Source organism: Heterocephalus glaber, unplaced genomic scaffold, assembly GCF_053883595.1.
Source record: "Heterocephalus glaber isolate CG9 unplaced genomic scaffold, H.glaber_assembly_v1.0 deba00000122, whole genome shotgun sequence".
Lineage (NCBI taxonomy): Eukaryota > Metazoa > Chordata > Mammalia > Rodentia > Bathyergidae > Heterocephalus > Heterocephalus glaber.
Genome location: NW_028258138.1, coordinates 2,362,989 through 2,383,045, shown reverse-complemented (window position 1 = coordinate 2,383,045; position 20,057 = coordinate 2,362,989). Strand labels below are relative to the sequence as shown.

The following is a 20,057-nucleotide window of genomic DNA, read 5'->3' as shown; positions in this document are numbered from 1 at the left end:
CGTGAAAGTCCAAAGCCTGGCCTCTCTACCGAAGCCTTTCTGCACGCATTTTATATCTGCCGACCTGGCTGGGCCATAGAGTTTCTTTCCAAGATAATTACAAAAAACACAATGAAACCATTAGAAACCTATCGCCAAAAGGCAACAAGCACAGAGTGCCAGGAATGTGCAGCCTGGCGCCTGGGGTCTCTGCCACGACCCTGTGCAGGAAAGAGTCCCTGGGAGGAATCGCTTTCCACACCGGGAGCGAGCCCCACCGGCTGGCCAGCCTGAGCCCTGCTCAGTAACAAATGATTGCCAGTCTGGTATATAACGAATGGCTCGGGTCTGTTTATACACAGTTTTCTGTTGGATAAACTGTGATTTCTTCCCAACAAGAAAGCTTGGCTCCAACTCCCTGTTTTAATTTTTTTAATTTTGCTATTGCTACTTTGGAAAGATCTCTCCCAGATCACTTATTAGGAGGGCTGGATCTACAAAGTGAATTTCAGAGGGATGGATGTATATGTGTGTGTGTGTGTGTGTGTGTGTGTGTGTGTGTGAACTATAAAGATAGTTACAACGAGTAGTATCCATCCTAATTGTCAGAATTTATTTCACTCTATTATTTCCAGAAAACCAGTGAAAATACCAAGCTGTTTACTAAACTTTTATACTGGGAAACAGTTCCAAAACACAGCTGTTTGAAATCCATTTTGCACATATTCATGCCATAAGTTTTGACAACTTTTGACCTCTCAGTTCTATGCTCTGGAGAAACTGATTTGCAAGAATCTGAGGACACATCATGGCATCATCTACATCCAAACGTGACATAGTAATTTTTTTAAAGTTGTGAATTGATGAAATATTAAGCAACCCAAGAACTGAGTGTCCATGTTGTCCAATGTTAGTCCATATTTTCCTGGGCAAAGGAATTTGTTTTACAGTTATCTTATTTTAAGTATATAAGGCAGTTTTCTATTCCACAAGCCTGTATCTAGGACCTAATATTTACACCCTGTGAAGGGTGTAAATTCTGCCACCATGGGCGAATGCTTGTGAGGAAATAGGTGCATGCTTTGGAAGGGGCGGGCACACCAGGAAGAGCTCTGCCTCTAATAGTGCAAGAGGGAGGGACAAGTGCCCTGTCGGGGATCTTCAGAGGAGGATGGGACTTCAGCTTGAGGGGACGGAGAGGAGCCTGACGGAAGTCACCTTGAGGAAGGCAGACATTGTAGGACCCCTCCCCCTTCACCTCCCTCCATACTGGTGCACTAGGAGCTGGTGCCTTGGCTTCCAGGTGAGTGAAGCCACAGCCTGGCACCTGCTCCGTGAGCTGCCTCTGCAGGGGGCATCTATGTGCACAACTCCCGCATGTTAGAAGCACAGGGACCACAGCAGAGCACAGGGCACCAAAGGCGCCAGACCTTGCAGCCTGTGGGGTCAGTGATCTCTCACAACAATCCGGGTGTCTGTGTCCCCCTCGAGTCTACATGCTGACATCCTTGCCCCCGATGGGACGGCATCTTAGTCCCTTTCTAGTCTCTGAGACACATACCTAGTACCCGAAAGTTAAAGGAGGAAGGTTTATTTAGCTCACAGTCTGTGGAGGGTTCAGTCCATAGTCCAGTGGCTCCAAGGCAGGCAGCCTGGCAGAGGGGCCTGGTGGAGGAGAGCTGCTCATGGCATGGAGGACAGGAAGCAGAGAGAGAAGGGAGGGGCTGGGGAGGGAGAGGGACCCTCCAAAGACCACACCCAAGGTGACCTTCCTCTTCCGGCCAGCAGGTCAGCTCCAAGGCCCTTGATCCAGTCACCTTACAAGGCTCCCTCCTGTGAGCTCAGGAGGCTCTCGAGGGCCATCACAGATGGTTTCAGGTGGAGGGACTGTGGGGCGTCAGTAAAGAGGAGGGCCAGGCCCATGCGTGGGGCTGGACATCAGCCTCAGGAACCCCTTCGCCCTGGAAGGACCTTGGGATAACCAGAGAGGGCCTCGGGCATCCCAGCCCCGCAGGCACCCAGGGCCCGGGGCTTCCAGCCTCCAGAACTGGAAGACATAAATGTCTGTTGCGGGTAAGTCCCCAGCTCATGGCATTTTGTTACGGTAGCTGAGCTGACTGCGAGGTTGTCGAATGAAATCCTGTGGCTCCAGAGTCTCGAAGACTCAGGGTGTCAGGGTGAGCGTGTCACTGTATGGAATGGCACAGCGGGCTCCTTCTTCCTGGAGGGAGTAGGGGGATGCATGACAATGCAGACACACGCGTGTGCACAAAACACATGCACAGCCACAGGCTCACACATGCACAGGAAATGACCCTTACCGGTGGGCGCTGTCCTCCCCGACTTCCGCAGGACAGAGCACAGTAACGCAGGGCCCTGCTTGCAGCTGTGATCTCTCAGGGACGCACAAGGCGGTGCGTGCAGCTGCGGCAGGAAGCATAATAGCTGGTAAAATAGTTCGAACTGTTTCAGCCTCTTGAGCGTCTACGGTACTGTGTGAGTGAGTTTAGCAGGTTATATAAGGGGGGCAGTGCTGCCGTTGCACCAGGCTCTGGGGTCCCCACCGGGTGCCCGCATCAAGTCACTCGAGGTGAACAAACTGCTCTTCAGGGTGGAACCTGCAACCCAGGACGAGCTGTGCCCTCTGCACCCTCACCGGGCCATGATGGGCAGCGGTCGGGAGGGTGCCTCGCCAGGGGCAGCACAGGGACAGCGGGAAAAGTAGACCGAAGGCACAGGAGCGGGAACTGGAGAGAGAAAGCATGCTGCTTTCCTTTCTATAACGGGTACGTAGATGACAATGACATTTTACAGTGTTACAGATGTGATAGAAATACGCCTACGTAACAATACAGTCAGTATCACAGGATAATGCCATCAAATAAAATAACCATTAGGTGGACAGAAAGAGAAAAACAGAAGCATTTCCTGGCAAAAGGCACATTCCATAAAGTCCTCCTGGTAGGTGGTCATGGTGGTGCACACTCTGGGAGGCCGGGGCAGGGGAATCACAAGTTTGAGCCCAGCCTGGGGCTTAGAACCTGTCTCAAAATAAGTGAAAAGGGCTGTAGCTCAGTGGGAAAGCCCTGGGTTCAATTCCCAGTGCCCTAAGGAAGAAATGGCTCTGTAAAGGAAAGTGGAAATGCCCATCCAGTGGCATTTCTTCATCTGGCAGCGCTGGCCCGGAGGTCAGGGGTCGTCCCTGGAGCACAGCCTCTAGGAGCCCTGAGGGCAGCGTCTTGTTCCTCTTCTGGGTCCCTCCAGGACCACCGCAAGGATGGGGGACTCCCACCTGGACTGAGGCTGGCCAGGACCTGGTGCAGCGACAAGGACACTCACACTGGGCGGCTGTTGGAGAACATAGGCGGCCAGCGATTCTCTGAAGAAGAGCACTGTTTTCTGCCCATGACTGTCTCCAACCTCCCCCCCACCCTTCCTCCTGATCCTCCCTCTCCTCTTCCTCCCCTTTTCCCCTCCTCCTCTTCTTCCTTGCTGTCTTCCACCTCCTACCCCTGCTCCTGTTCCCCGCCTTCCTGGTCGCCCTCCCAGTCGTCTGTCCAGCGGTGTTCACTGAGCGCCCCCTAGTGTCCGGGACTGTTCTGGGTCCTGCGCGCCTTTGACCAAGTCAAGTGTTCTTTCTCTGGGGGAGCTCAGGTTCCCCTGGGGAGGAGACACGGGTGGGTCGGCCCGGGTGCCTGGCAGAGAGTAGGAGCTAAGGCAGCAACAGGGTGTGCATGTGTCTCGAGGAGCACTTCAGGCAAGTGGAGCACCGAGTGCAAAGCGCAGGGTAGACATTGGTTATGTCGGGAGCGGCAAGGTCGCTGTGGTTACGTGGAATATACGTGTGCGCACGCACGTGCATGCACCATCCAGGCTCCATATCGCCTGTGGAAAGGTTCGTCTCTCCAAGTATTCTGCCATTACTATAAGCCTGAAACATTGAACCCTATTGTGTATCCTTGGACCTATAGGTTTAAAATTTTTCTGTAGCTAACTAACAGATTCCTTTGGGGTTCCCCTTTCCCTTTCCTACCACTCTAAAAGGGTTTTTTTGGCCTAATATTTCCACACTAACATTTATATTTGTCACTTAACTTCTTACTCCTGAGGAAATTATCACAATGAAATTCACGAGTAGAAGCTGGTGGCGTCTCACACTGGAAATCAGCTGTTCTAATGTCATTTCGTGAACATCCAGACCCGTTCTTACTTTATTGAAATCTCAGTTTCATTTTAGGGGAAGACATTAAGAAAACAGGCTCTGAAGTAAAACTTGGTCGGTTAGTCCTGTCTGTGACCAGCTGTGCCCCTTGGGCGAGTCACGTAACCTCTCTGGGCCTTGGTCAATTAATTCCCAGGGCATCTCAGTGCTGTCACGGGCCAGAGTGAGTCACTGCAAAGTGCTACAGAACAAGAAGGGATCTCCTCCCCGCACCATGCACCAAGTCCAGCTCAAAACCAGCCGTTCACCCAGATGTGAGAGCCACCACTGTAAAATTCATGGGAGAGAAGATTGGAGGGAATTTGTGTGTGTGAGGAAGACATTGGTGCCCGAGCTGTGACCCCAGAAGCAATAAGTGGCAAAAAGAAAACTGGGCTTTGGGCTTTAGAAATTTGTGCATCAAGAAAATGGAAGGACAGTCAGGAGCATGGCAGAAGATATTTGTAAACTGTTTGCCTGACAGGGGTCTTGTATCTGTTGCCTGACTGATAAAGGGGCAGGGGCTTGGACAGATATTTATTCAGAGAAGAATAGCTTTGGAGAGACCCCACCACGTCACTGGTCCTCAGGGAAGAGAGTCAGACCCACGAGGGACATCACATCTCACACACAGACACCTGGGAGAGCAAGGAAGTCAGGCGACACCTGGCGAGGAGGTGGGCGGAGGGCACCCTCGTGCTCTGCAGTGCTGCAGTCATGGTGGAGAACAGTTTGGCACTTCCTGGAAAAGCTGCACACGGAGTGACAGTGTAGGCAGTGGTACAGGAGCATTCTCGGCAGCACTGCCCGTGGTCACTGAAACACAGTAACAGCCCAAACTCCCCTGGGCGAATGAGTGATGGTAGCTCATACCACACAACCACACTGGGTGGCGCATGCACAGTGGAATGCGATCCTACCTGTATCAGTTAGGGTTCGTGACAGGAGCCGATTTAATATTAAATACAGGTGTATCTACAGCATGTGAAGGGTTTGCAAGGTAGGCTTACAATAGCCACCTGCAAAGTCGGTGTGGAAGAAAGCAAGGAGCTGCCTGTGTGCTGCAGAGCCAAATGATCCAGGCCATGGTGGAGGACCTGGAGCTCGCTGCAGTCCCGTGCAAGGCCAAAGCAGGAAGAGAGGGTCTGCACCGCAGGGCCGAAGAGTCCAAGCTGGAAGCCCAGAGACAGACCTAGAGGTCAGGTCGAAGCCTGGAGCTCCTCCTCCGAAGTGGAAGCAAGCTCCCTTCTTTCCCTTTTTATTCCATCCAGGCTGCAAGCCTATTGGTTGGTGCCACCACACCCAGGGCGGGACTTCCGTCTTCAGTGAGTCCATCATCCAGACCCAGAACCACGCCAACCAAGGTGCTTTTCCTACTCAAATTGACTGCACAGTGGACTGTCACACAACCCTACAGACAGGGGGAGTGGCAACATGAAGAATGTTGAAACAGCCTGGGAAGTGAAAACTCGGGGCATAAGTGACCCTATACTGTGTGATTCTAGTGGTATGAAATGTCACAAACAAGCAAATCATGAAGACTAAAAGGTTAGTGACTGCCGGATGGCCGGAGCAGGAGTAGGCAGTGGTGAGCCGCTGCTTGTGAGCACCAGGTTTCCCGTAGGTGACCCGTGTCCTGGAATTAGATACTGGTACAGCTCCATGAACACCTAAGGCCCACTGAACTCTGCTCATTGAAACATGAGTTTTGTATTAGTGAATAAAGCTATTTGAAAAATCGAATTCTCAGAACATTTAGCAACTGGGCTTTGTAACTGTCTTAGTTACTTTTCTCATTGCTGAGACAAAATACCGGACACCTAGAGTTAAAGGAGAAAAGGTTTATTTAGCTCACAATCTGTAGAGATTTCAGTCTATAATCGGCTGGCTCCAAGGCAGAAACAGTCATGGCAGACAGAAGGTAGCAAAGCAACAAGGGACCTTAACAGTGTTTCCTGCCCCTTTTATCCACACTACCCAGGGCGGGCAGCACTCACACCCTTAATCCTAGTGCCCTGAAGCCTAGCACTGCACCGTAAATCAATCCCAGTGTCACACACTGTAGACCCAGCCACCTCTGAAAAGCCCTGCCTGTGACCACATGAGGCTTTGAGGGACATCTAGGCACAGCCATGACAGTAACAGCCTTTAGCCGTGTGGATTTGGAGTTGAGTCACATAGTTTCAGGTCCCATTCCTCATGGGAACATGGGCAAAGGTCAGGCCTTTGCAAGCCCCCCATTTCTCATCTGTAAGATGGGGATACTTGTGCACATTTCCTCGAGATGTGGGTGAAGTAGTGGAACGTGTTGACAGTAGAATGTCTGCCACAGAATAAAGGCAAGTTCCAAGAAACACACGGGTCAGTTTCAGCAGTGGCCGCCTGTTTCGTTCCTTCATCCCACAAACATTTGCTGAGCTTGTACCTCATGCCGGCGTAGCACTGAGCAGTCGGTCAGACCCTCTGTCCTCTCTGTCCTCATCACTCGGCTCTGGTTCTGACGTCCTTTGTCTAGAACAGGCTGCAGGCTGTGAAGCACATCTTCATTTAGCCTTCATGAGAGCCGAGATTCCACCTGTCATTGTCCTTCTCCGGGCCACTGGGCCAGGTTGCTTGCAAGCTGAGCCGAGCAGAGGTCCTGAGTCACCTGTGGGCAGGTGTATGGAAATCGGCTTCTGGGAAGGTGGCCCGGGAGCCTCCCCTCTGCTGATTTTTTCCGTGTGGAGCACGGGGGCCTGGACGGTGAGGGCCGGGGTGACCCTCCATGGGGACGAGCCCGACACCGCGTGTTAGGGCAGCAGCCCGGCGGAGCGTCTGACGAGTGCTTGTAGTGCACAGTGGGTCACGATGGAGCATCTATGCCCACCAGGGTTGTCTCCAGCCATCTGCTCTCGGCAGGAAGGCCGAGTGGGTGGGGCAGCAGCCCTTGGAGGACCCTGTCCTCCCATGCATGCATTTAAATTCCCGTGCCCTCTGCTGCATGGTTCCAAACTCCCGGGCCAGATGTGTCTGTCTGATTTTCAGGCCTGTTGTGGAAGAGCGTAGCCCACATAGACCAGGCACCTGAGGACCACCTCGTGCCGAAGCTGGGTGAGCAGAGCACAGCACCTGGGCACCAGGACTGTGGCTTTCTTGCCACTGTGCTGGACAGTAGGACCTGAAGACTGCACAGGGTTTCAGTAGCAGGACAGGGGCATGAGCTGTAAGTGGCTTTAAAAAGATGGACTCACATGGCATATGTGGGTATGCATTTGCTTGCCAGGTAGACAGTATGCACAGTTGTCCTAGGGGAGCACACATCTTACTCGTTTGAATAGGCATGCTGAGTCTCCTGTGTGCTCAGGCCTCGTTTCTGTAACCATTCTCTTGTGGGCATTCAGCGGGGAAACAATTTCTCGTGTGCACACCCTTGGAGAACAGGCTCTCTGGGCTGTGCAGACAATGCACTCTCCACCTGTGTTTGCCACCCGAAGGCTGCAGAGGAGGAGAAGCAGGAGCCGATGCCATCAGGACCCTGAGTGGCAGGCTCCGGACGGGGTGTGGAGGTTCTCACTGCTTTTCACAGACTGCTGAAAGCAATGAGGACCATGCTGTCTGCCAGAGATGCAGGGCAGGTGCTGAGCCTCCTGTGGCTCCTTTATGGATCTGACTCAGAAGGGGCCGTGGCTGCAGGACAAAAAGACCCTAGAGCCACAGAGTGGTGTGCAGTTCTGAGTGTGGCCGTTCCCCGCAAAGAAGAGCAGAGTCCTTTGCTTCCACCCTGCTGGTAATGCAGGGGACACGCCTTTCTCATGGGGAGGAGGGGCCACGGGCCGTGCAGGGCCTGGCACTGTGCTGTGAGTGCAGCAGACTCTGCCTGGTGTGTTTGTCTTCGCAGCCTGCGGCCCCCACCGCCTTGCTGTGGCTGTGCATTGAGAACAGGAGAAGAGCCAAGGATGGAGACGTGGCCCTTGAAAATGTGAGGTCGGGGTCCGGAGATGATCCCCACCATTCCTTCCCGAGACCTCAGTGACCCTCACTTTCTCCTGTGCCACTGAGAAGTCATGTATTTCTGCCGCTGCAGAGGGTGGGCTGTGTCGTTCTAAATGAATTTATCCTCCTCAGATAAACACTGGAGTAGGTGGCTGAGGGTTGTGTACAGGGTGAGGGCAGCACAGCCTTGGGGAGACATAGGCACTGGGCAGTGTGCGTATGCGTGTGCATGTGTGTGTGTGTGTGTGTGTGAGAGTGTGTGTTTACAGAAATCTTTGTTTGCCTGCCTTTCTCTTCCCCTAGCACAGAACATGCGAGGCAGTGACTTTATGTCAAGCCAACATGTGTTCCCTGCTAACTTCGCCTCACAGTATTTCGGGGATGGGACCCCTTTTCAGACATCACCCAAGGTCCTTACAGGACATGAAGGAGAGAGAGAGTGCCCAGGGCGACCCATGCTCTTCGGGGATGGGCTTAGCGTGTCCTTTCCAGTCGTGTGCAGTGTAGCTGCAGTGTGTTCTATGGGAGTGTGGCCTTGCTGTCGTGTGGACACCAAGATGGAGACAGTTTAATTAGGTCTGTGTGGCTGCCGAGCTGAGGGAAGGCGGATTTGCGGTGTCCACTTAGCTAGGCACAGTCCCCAGATTCTGGTCACACACAGGCTGGATGTCACTGTAGGAGTATTTCTCAGATGTGATAAACCTTCGACTGTAGGCTTTGAGGAGGGCAGATGACTTTTGTGGTGTGGGTGCCCTTGTCGGTGGAAGGCCTTGAGAAGCTTCCGGAGAAGACAGAATCCTGCCAGGGCTGCTGTGGGCCTGAGCCGAGTCATCCCTCCCCTGGGCTCCAGCCCCAAAGCCTGCCCCCCCGCAGACTGTGTAACTGCCCAGCCACGACAATCACGGGAACGATCCCTTAGCATAAATCTGCTGCTCTGCCGGCTCTTTCACCCTTTCTCTCTGTCCTTCCTTGTGCCTGTCTCTCCGGAAGCCGCAGCAGTATGGCTTTTGGTATCGTGACCTAGAGCAGTGGGGCAGGGCGGAACACATCTCCACATGCACGCCTCACCGCAAAAGCGTCCACGGGGGCCCTCAGTGAACTCCCACCTGCCGCTGTGCCCTGGACCGCGCCCCTCACTCACAGAAAGTTGGAGCCGAGAATGCTTCTATTAAATTTGGAATGCCTGATTTTAAAAACTCAAGTCAGAAATAACCCATTGGATATCTGGCTATTTATGTTCTCTAGTTGCCATAACAAATGACCACAAATTTAGCAACTTAAAAAACAAAACAAAAAAACACCCTTGGTCTGGGGTGTGGTTCAGCCTGCTGTACCCACAAGGACTCAGATCCAACCCTGAGCGCGAACAACAAAATCAAAAACAAAATCCACCCTTTCATCCTCTCAGAGCTGCACGGCAGGACCCAGAGGGTGTGGCGGCCTCTGCCCCACATCACAGGGGGCCTCAGAACGTCCACGGGGCTGGACCACTTTTGGGAGCACCTGGGGAGAATGCGCTTCCAGACTGTTGGAGTTGACAGCAGAATCCACTCCCTGTGCTGTAGGGTGAATGTCCTTGTGTCCCCATCAGCTGGGGTCCCTGCACTCCTGGAAGTTCTGTCTGTTCTTGCTTAGAATGATGCAGGACTCAGGATGAGTCCACACAGGGCACGTGCCACTGCCTCATCATGCAGAGTTGTAAAGGCACTTACGGGACATCACATAGAAGATAAGTTTTAATCACCTTTCCATTGCCAAGAAACTCAACCCAAGAGGAGGAAAGATATATTTTGGCTCATGCTTTCAAAGATGTCAGTCCATGGTTGCCTGGCTCCTTGCTTTGGTCTTGTGGTGACAGAGAACATCATGATGAGGGATGTGCAATGCCACCTTAGGGTAGTCAGGAAGCAACAGGAGAAAGAGAAGCAGGGCCAGGTTCCCAACATGGTCTTCAAGGGCACACACAGTGACCTGGCTTCCTTCCCTGAGGCCTGGCCTCCCAAACAGTCACAGCGTCCCCGAGTACCATGGGCTGGGGACCAGGCCTTCCACACCTGAGTCTGGGGGGACGTTGCAGCTCTAACCCATAGCAATAGAAGATGGCTCCGAGGAAGCTAGAGAAATGGACTAAGAGAGGAAATCTGGGTGCTGGAGGTGCTGGCAAGTCCTTGGAACAATGAAGGAGGTGGGAGGGGCAGACAGAGAAGCTGGGGTGCAGATGCAAAACAAGGCCTCAGCTGATCACCCCGAGAGCTCAGACTGCACAGGCCCTGCAGAGCCACCTCAGGTTGGGGCTGGAGGCCTGGGTTTCACACCCACACCTACTAACCAGTCCCCTGCTTCTTCTACAAGCTCAACTGTGGTTTATCTCAACTTTTCTGCAGGTGGGTATGACATGTCTCTAGTGGTTAGAAAAGCTTGTGACTATGGACATCCAATACACAATATTGTCAACTGTACATTTTATATGCATCAAGCTTGTTGAGCATCCTGGTTTTGATCAGGGAAATGCGACGCATCATGAATTGGGTTTCATTCACTACCTTCAACTAGGCTCTGAGCTTTCTACTCCCTCCTCCCCTCACACTGTGCTATTGTGCCCTCTCCAAGCCTGGAGCGTCCAGTCTTTTCATCCTGGGTCACTTTCCCCTATTGTGTTAGGGTGACATGAGGAGATGGTGAGGGACAAAGGATCTTTTATTTGGGTTGGCTCAGGCCATTTCTCTAATACTTACTAACCACCAAAGCTCTCTGTTTGATAAGTAGCCTACATCCTAATACCATTCTCTGATACCTGCCAGTGTCCTCCAGTCCCATTCAGCTCTGACACTAACCACCTGGATTAAAGGGCAAGATCTGCAGTGGGGTTGCCTCGCTTCAAACACATGCAGTAATCAAGGTCCCAGGCTGCCCACACTTCTGCCTGCCCAGTGACAAAGTTGGGCCCTTACGACTGCGTGAGGTTTGACAGTTTGATGAGTCCTGACCCTGACATGTTTCAAAACTCAGAAAGGTGTTCTAATGAGTGAGTACCACTTTCTTATGAGGTAAGAATGAGTGAAGGCACATGTGACTCCATCTAGAAGGGTACAAAGCACAAGACCCTCTGTCCTTGGGGAGCTGGGGTGCAGCACTTCCCAGGACCTGGAGCAGGGAGATCCCTGAGCCTCACTGTCCAGACATTTTATCTACGATTGACTAAATCACTGGCCACTTGACTAGACCCTGTCTTCATCCTCCCTTACTTCCTGGAAATGGTGTGAGTGTCCCCGTGAGCCCCCTCAGCAGCATAAACTCAGCTGTGGCAGAAAGGGTTGTCGTGAGCAATGAAAGACACACCTATCACTCAGGAAACTTCAGAGCTCTGTTCCTGAGTTGCACACAGAGACACACCAGGTACAGTGGACCCTCAAGTTACAACTGGCCTGACATATGAACAACTTGAGTTACAACCGGAATTTTAGTTTAACTTATGACCAAAGTCTTGAGTTATGACCCGAATGCTGGCTGCTTGTGCTCCCAGATGGTCTCAGATTTAACCTTAAAGATCTCTGGAAGGAACATGACAGCATCCTCTCCTGTGTGGGGTTCACTGAGAAATCCTGGGCCGGTGTCTCTCTAAGAACGCTGATATCTGCCTGGGTGCAGGAGAGAGACTGTGAAGGCTGTAGAGGCTCCTGAGCCTTCACTGACCAATCTGAGTTACAACCAGCCCTCGGGAATGAATTGAGTTCATAAGTCAAGGGCCCACTGCATATCCTTTCTTGCATCAGATAGCCAAGCACATGTCCTTGTTTGGTAGGGAAGTCTTAAGCTCCTTGCCACAGTCCCTAGATGCGTTAGGGGAATGATCAGGAGCCAGGTGACTGCCCCCTTCCTGTGATGCCCCCCAGAGCCCCACACAGAGACAGAAGCCTGGGCCGGGACCAGCCAAGCCTCAGAGCTCCTGCAGAACCCTGGAAACCCGGGCACCCTTCACCTCCCGATTGATTTCTTCCTGCTCGGCAAGCTCCCTTCCAGTGAAAATAGCAAGTCAGAATGCAGGTCATGCTTCCCCTGGTTGCCAGCACTCCTGACCTCTGAGGTGATTTCCTGTGACCTTCTCCGCTGGCTCACAGGCAGACCCTCAGACACCGGAATAGCTCAGCATAAGCTTCTCCTTCTCGCTTACTGCCCCCAGTCTTGTTTTAGACACCGGGAAGAGATGGGGCCTGGGTGATGTTAGAAAGAGCAGAAGTTGAGCTTCAGTCCTTAGCGGGAATGTGCTGTACCTCTGAGTACCCCACATTTTGCCACGTGCCTGGTGCAGTGTCCACGCAGCCTGCCTTACACAGCCAATTGTCCTGTCCCTTGTAACCCCAGTCAGTGATAGAAGAAAGGACAGGCAGCTGCTTCAGAGCAAGGAGTGTGCAAGCCCAGAGACCTGCAGATGGGACTGCGCCACCTGCCAGGGTACAGCGAGATGGGGACTGAGCTGAGGCTCGGAGGTCTCATCAGGTGAGCAGCAGGGAAGGACAGACTCAGAGATGCAGTCAGCACCCAGCCATTCACTTTTCCATCCAGGTTTTGCATGAGCCAGTGAGGCCACTCACAGAAGCAGCACTTAAGCACTTCCAACACACTCTGCAGCGGAGCTGTCGGTCGCGTCTCCAGTGTTCTCATTAGTGATGAGGCTGGAAGAGTCGACCTGGGCCAGGGCCACATGGCAGCCATCACAGCCGTCACTGGCCCATCAGGGGTGTCTCGATGTGGGTGCTGCCCTTTCTCTGATGCAGGGTGTGCAGCAGGAGACTGCAGGGAAATCCCAGACAGATCACTCAAACACGGAGCTAGGAGCAAAGAGCGGTTTGAATAATGCTGCCGGCTCAGCAGGTGACTCCTGTCAGTCTTGAGAGCCCCGAATAGAAGTTTGCTCTTCTTTATACAGCTCTTTTTACATCTGTGAGGCTTAATTTTATTGGAGTTTCCCTGGGAATAGAGCAAGCAGGATTTACACAGCAGAGCAGTGGGAGGGGAGAGCAAAGAGCTCTAGCAGGACTTCCTGAGTCCATCACGCTCCTTTGCGGACAGGTTACAGGAGTTGTCATGGCTGCTCAGGTGCATTCTACAAAGAGCACAGTTACCTAGATAACTAGTTAACCATAGTTGTCCAATAACAGTGTTAACCCATAGCTGCCCAATGCCATATGAAGGGGTGGTCTCCTCTCTCAGGTGGAGACCAGCTGGGGATTTAGAAATTCTGGGTCACTTCTTCCAGAGGAAATATGACATGGCTGTGTGCCCTGCTCCATTAGTGCTCACCCACCGTAAACGTCTGCTGTAAGTGTGGGGTCTTAAACACTTCTAGTCATCACCAACGATGTAACAAGCTAACTTAGAATTTTATTCCCAGCTTACCACAGAATGCCATGTATCTACTGATTCTTCATCTCGTCTGTTCCTGCCCACAAGGCACCCTTAAAGACAGTGGTCTTCTTTTGCCTCTTCTCCTGTTTCTAACCCACACCCTTGAGTTTCCCTTAAACACCAACGTCCTGTGCCACTGTGGGCGTTTTTCAGAGATCTCGGGGCTACAGGAAGGACACTGGGGTTCTCATACACTGCGTATGAAGCTTGCAGCAGAGGCTGTGAAGCCCTGAACCTCCATAGGACATTTTGCCTGCTCAAGCACTGCAGTCCCCAAACCCAGCCGAGCACACCTGCTGCCTCAGGCTTAAACCCCTAGGTCATGAAGTCAGGGTCACTGTGAACAGACGATGCAAAAACAGCAGGAAGCGAGGGTGTACTGGGGCTTCAAAGTCAAAAGAATGTGGAACTCAGTGCTCGGTGGTCCCTTAAAGCAGCCCCACCCAGGCCTCAGACGTGGTCAGCTGGGGCCTCTCACCTGGCAGCTGGCAGGTGAGGTCCCTCGAGGCCTCCTCTAGGTGGCCCCACTTTGTCCACGATTGCTAGGCTCGGCTAGGACATGTGCCAGGCCGTTTGTGTCTCTAGGCTGGTACCCAGTACCCCTGCGAGCTGGGCAAGTTCTCTGCCAAGTTCAGGCAATGGCGCCAGTGTGCCCTGAGGCGAAGGCTTGACCCAAAGCCACCTGCAGGTCGACCAGTTGTCCCAGCTTGCCCCAGACTCCCTCAGCTCTAGCACTGCGAGCCTTGTGCTCTGGGGACTCGGCAGCAGGAAATCAAGGGATTGCCAGATAAGCTGCTGCTCTTTCCAGTCCACACATTATGGACTTCTGTCTGTGTCTAGCTCTTCTTTTCTGAGTTGTCATGTTAGGCATTCTTTCCCATATTAGTCCTCTGTGGGGCACATCTAAACCTGCCAAGATCTGTTTCTTGGGACCCTTTTCTCCATGATGCCTGCTCCCATGAGCACTCAGGACTCATTTCCTGATGACTTTTAAGGGCTCAGAAGTCCGTCATGTCTGGTCTTCACTTGCCGTCCCCATTCCCTGGCCTGGCTTCACTGCCCTGTCCAGTTCCAGAATAATGAGAAGCAGGAAGGCCCCCAGCAAAGCTGGGGTGCAATTTCCACCAGCGAGGGACACTCAGTACAGTCACTCCCTCCGTAGGTTTTCCAGGGTTCAAGGGAAAGGAGGGATTGTGAGTGGCACCCACTAATCTCCCCACTGCCAGCAGCAACCCTGAAAGGGAGACCGAGATGTGCTAACCCAGAAACCTGCAAAATCCCTCTGACCCTCTTCCAGGTGGAGCCCAGGTGGGCTGGGAGGGGCCAGGTGGGGCATCACAGAGGTGGAGCCACACCCACCCCACCACCAGAGGCCAAGCCCACCCCACCAGCTTCCCCTGTTAGCCAGGAAGCTGGGAGGGGAACTGGGGCAAATCCCAACAGTGTGCACACGTTCCTGAGCCCCAGGCCTCCCTCTTAGGAGACCATGACTGTCCTCATGACGTCCGCCTGCCCAGACGGAAGAACAGCTCAGGCTTGTCTGCGGCCACACTGGATCAGCAGCAGCTCCCACTGCACTCATGGGTGTGTGTCTCTATCCTGACAAGCTCAGTGGCTGCAAGATGCAGGCACTGATAAATGGCATTAAAGGGCACTGCATGGTCCTCTCATGGCCACACAGGGCCAGCTGGGCCATCTTGGAACACCCAGGTGGCTTCTGGCAGCGTGGGCACGGGCGTGGTTAGCTGGCTCAGGGCAGCTGGTGGGGCAGGAGCCTCCCACTGAGGTTCTCCTCCCGCAGAGTCCTACAGCCTGGCAGGGCTCCCAGAGGCCTGGCCTTCAGCAACACAGCAATAGCAGTCTTGTTAGCAACAGCCAGGACAGAATCTGGCCCCCCTAAGCAAGTCAGGAGGCACTCAGCTTGCTTGCTTTTTAAAACCCTGCTTTCATGTTCCCATCCCTGACTTCCGGGCCAAAATGGGATCTGCTGCAAACTGTACTGCAGGTGACTTCTGGAGTTTCTCAGCCTCACCTGGCTCATCCCGATGCCCCCGCTGAGCAGGGCTCCAAGCTACCAGCACCGCAGGGACTAAGAAGCAGAAGATGCTGCTCCTTCCAGTGAAAGCTTTCCTTGCCCAGCTTCGGTACGGAATTTATCTCCGAGACCCCTTAGATCTGCATCGTAAGAAACAAAATACAAAACTGGCAGGAGGACTTAACGATTAGCCAGCGAATAGCCCACTGCAGCACACTTGTGAATTTTAATAAGTTTGGCTGCACCTGTGTGATAAGAACAGCCCAGCTGGTCTCCATGGCAGCGGGGGTTTGGACACGGTCCCTGCCTTGCATCCTCTAAATGTGAAAAACAAAACCCACCGGGCATCATGCATTTATTTCCTGCTTCTTCTTCGCTGAGCATTGTGGGGTTGGGAGATGAACATCGCGGATGGAGAATCCGAGGTAGACGCCCCACTCCCCAGGCCACACAGAGGGGGTTTGTTCTGCTGCCCATGGGGCCGCCGTTGTGGGCCCGCTCTGTGACTGTGAGTGACAGCAGCTGTCGGGAGTCATCTCTTCCTCTGCATTGCCCTTTTCTCCTCCAGTTATGCTCAAGCAGCTCAACTCGAGACTTGGCTCTCAGAGGTCAGGAGCACAGCGCAGAGACAAAGCGCACAAGGGCATCAAAGATTCCGGAATCGTGGGAGGGTTCTGTGTTGCGGCCAGAGCAGCTCATGGTGTAGTCACGCAGGGCCCTGTGCTAGGCCACGTTGGGAAAGCCTGAATCATTTTTGCACAAGGAATTCCACATTTGCATTTTGTTCTGCAGCCTAGGACTCCTGTCTACAGATAATATGATTGAAACTAGCCTTGCTAAAAATGCTAGTTTCTTTCCTTTTTCTCTCTTTGGTAGTTAAAAAATAAAAAAAAGAAAAGAAACATATTTAAGACTAGATTCTGAGCCTTTGAGTCCTGATCTCTATCAGAGCCTGGTCAGCCAAGCAACCAGAGGCTGGACCTGTCTCTCCCCACAGAGACTTAATTTTCTACTGCAAAAGCTTGCTTCATTATACAGTATTCTCTCTCTCTCTGTGATTTGTGTACTTACTTTCACCTCTAAAGGTCAAATGTCGCGATATTCTCACAGGAAGTCCTTTCCTCCTGAGCTTAGTGCCGCAGGGTCTGTGTGCACACATAAGAGCACCCACGGTGGCTCCCCAGGCACAGGGGGGACCCCAGAGGCCACAGCTGTAAGGAGAAGACTGGAAGCAAAGCCCCAGACACGGGAGTCATGTCTTCCCAACGGGAAGATGGGGAAGAAGGGGCTGCATCGAGGACAGAAGCTGGGGAGAGAGCGGTGTGGTCCTGGCTGGAAGAGCCAAGCATAAGATGAGAATGAGCTGCGAGAGAGATCCAGAAGGCCTTTGCCGCTTGGAGAGAGGGGATGCACTTCGGTTCCTAGCATACCCCGTCCCCAGCAGCTTGGAGCCGGGATCTCACAAGGGGCAGGTGTACTGCCTGCTGGTGTCGCTTCAGGGTCTCAGACCGGTGAGGCGGGTGCCATCTGAAGTTGCTTGTCACCACAGGAGGGGAAAGAGTCTTCCAGATGGCTTCAACCCTTCAAGGAAATGATGTTCTACCCTGGAAGTCACCATGTCACTTCTGTTGGCTGCTGATTGTCACTTCAGGGCATAGCTCATTGGTTCCAGCAAGCCACTCCGTTCAGCCACGAGGGACCAGGAAGAGCAGGAGTCCTGAGGATAGAAGGTGCGGGGCAAGAAGCATGAGGCAAAGAGCACTGACAATCAGTGCAGTCTACAATATGACCTTCCCTTGGGATTGGGATCTTGCATCTGTCCCTCCAGGGACCCGTCTGACATATAGGCATTAACTGTGTACAGGGTATGGTGCTAAATCCTGATAGAATTTCATCAAGATCACTGCACGCACAGAGCTGAGACCTGAGATAGAGATCCAGGTCACTGGTCACAGAGGTGCTGCCTGCTAGGCAGACAATCTGTTGTAGGGATGCAGAGGAGGAAGCCAGCCTGTCCACGTGGGGAAATCCAGCTGCTTCATGTGGAAGCTGGCTCTGAATAAGTCAAGACATTCATGGTGTTTTAGATGGACAAGGAATTCGTGTAATTTGTTGTGGACTTGTGGGACGAACTGAGTATTATGGAAAGAAGAGAAAATGTAATCTGAAGAGTTGTGTGGAAAAGTAGTCAGCATTTATCTCTATGAAAGGGGGATCTGAGTGGGTAGAAGGAGTGGAAGAGAAGCAAAAGCAAAAAGCCCAGGTGGAAGCCATCTCAGGAGTCTAACCCACAGAGGAAATGGCTGGTAGATGAAGGTGGAGGGACAGTGGGAAGGAAAGGGCAGCAGGAGGCCTGTTAGCGAGGAACAGGTGACTAGACTGACAGCTGCTAGGCAGGAAGACAGCCAGAGGAGCTGGGGGCACCCGCCGAGGGCACCTTGGGCTGCAGCCTGGAAAGACCCTGAGCCCACACTCGGCTCTTCTGCTTTACAAAGAGGATGCCGCCGAAATGTCGCTGAACTGGCTGACACAGACGGCAGGTGGAGAAGGGAGTCACCCACATTCACAGGCCTGGGGGCCTAGTGTCCTCCCGGGCTGCTGGTACAGAGAAAGACCTTTGCCATGTAGGAGATAGCGATGGAATGGCAGGCAGCGGGGGGCAGCACTTGCTCGCCTGGGCTGAGTGTGGCTCAAGAGCACCCCAGCCCTCACGTGGTTGTTAGGTCGGTCCCTGCACCACTAGGATCACTGGGATCTTAGGAGAGCCTGGGGTGTGGCCAGCTGGATCTCGGGATTCCCGGGAGTGCAGAAATCTAGGCAGCTGCAGGGCGAGTGGTTAGTGGCACCTTCCCCCTTCCAGCCAAGGCTCCTGCAAGGGGTCTAATGGGGAAGTATAGTGGGGATGGTCCATGGAAAGCCCAGCACTGGGCCCTGAGCCCCACAGGGCTGGACAGATACTACCGAGCTTCAAAGTAGCCAGCCTAAGAGCACTCAAGTTGCTGTAAGCATAGCATGGCGGGGTCCTCTAGTCTTTGCCCATTAGCAGTTCCCAGTGTCTGAACCCTTTGGGAACTCTTGGTGCCTGACTGAGTTACTTCTTTTGTTACCTGTGGGACTTCTCAGGGAAGAGACCACAGTGGGCTTTGTCTACTGCTCCAAATCAAGAATGGTTGCAAGTTTCCTATAGGGTTCTAGACTCATGCTTGTAGGGAACAGGGGAAGGGGACGTTACCAGAACCTCTGTAGTAAGTCCTAGTCTCCTGTGAGCCACGGCAGCACAGGGCGAATGACAGGAAAGGTAGACAAATGAGAATGAGAAGAAGCTGAGCTTTGGGTCTGATCAGTGCTGCTCTGGGCGGCAAAGACAAGAACCCCTAGCTTGCAGCACCTTTCATTTAGTACATTAGGAGAAACAAATGTAACAAATGAATACGTAGATTTCAGTATCACATTGGGATGAACAAGGTGTAACAAAAGTCTGGGTGGGGGCTGCGGAAATCTAAGAACAATGAGGAACTATGCAGATGAAGATTTAGTTCCTCCCAGGAACTGCACAGATGAAGATTTGGTTCCTCCCAGGGTGCCTCTTGCAGGTGTGGTCTTGTCCCGGAGCATTACAGCATCATGGGATCATTGAGATCTCCCTTGTGACCTGAGACCAAAATGGAATTATGTTTTGGAATGTCATAGCTGGCCTGTAGGCAGGAGAACTAGGCCTACTCAAATGATTTTTCCCCTAGAATTCTGTAGCACTGCTCCCAACACATGCTCAATCATTTCATGACATCTTCTTCCCAGCAAGGACACTACCTAACCCAGAGAGTCGCGTCCACCATATGCTGGGAAATACACCACACTTTTTTCTTTCCCTATAGAATTAATTCCTTTGTTCCTTAAAAAAGATGCCCCTTAGTGCAGCATTTAATTAATGTCTTCTTGCAGAGCAAGGTGACCAACCCATACTTAGGACAGGAGGTCTCAAAAACAGTGTTTGAAGCGGGGCCGCTCCGCCATCTTGTGACCCGCGCAACATTGCTGCAGGCTGATTCGCACACTCGTTATCATGTGTTCTTCCTGAGAAAGATATTCCTGTTTCCAGTATGTACTGCCATTATGTCTTCTAACAATAAAAGCTAAAACCATTCATTTGTTTCTCCCCTACTTTCCAAGGGCCCAAATACGTAATCTTTCACTCTGAAGGTATTAAGGGTTTGACATCCTGAAATGTTACATATTCTCTGCAGAAAGGACCTTTGAAACAGACTTTCTGTAGAGGGCCAAAGCGATGATAATCCATTGTAATTGCCCAGTTCCACTCTGACACATAACTGCTCTCCATCTCTGAAGTCATTCACGGGGAGAATTTAAAAGATTGCGAATTAGGCAGTGAATGACACAGGTAGTGAACACAGCAGAATGTACTCTTCTTCACAGAGGAGCTGCTGCTGCCCTCTGAGTAGAAGC

General features: G+C 52.5%; 1 protein-coding gene across 4 annotated transcripts in view; it reads left to right on the top strand.

The window, feature by feature from the left end:
* Positions 1 to 20,057, top strand: part of Dscam (DS cell adhesion molecule) — a 589,901-nt gene that overhangs the window by 414,585 nt on the left and 155,259 nt on the right. The gene's annotated exons all lie outside the window — the stretch shown is intronic.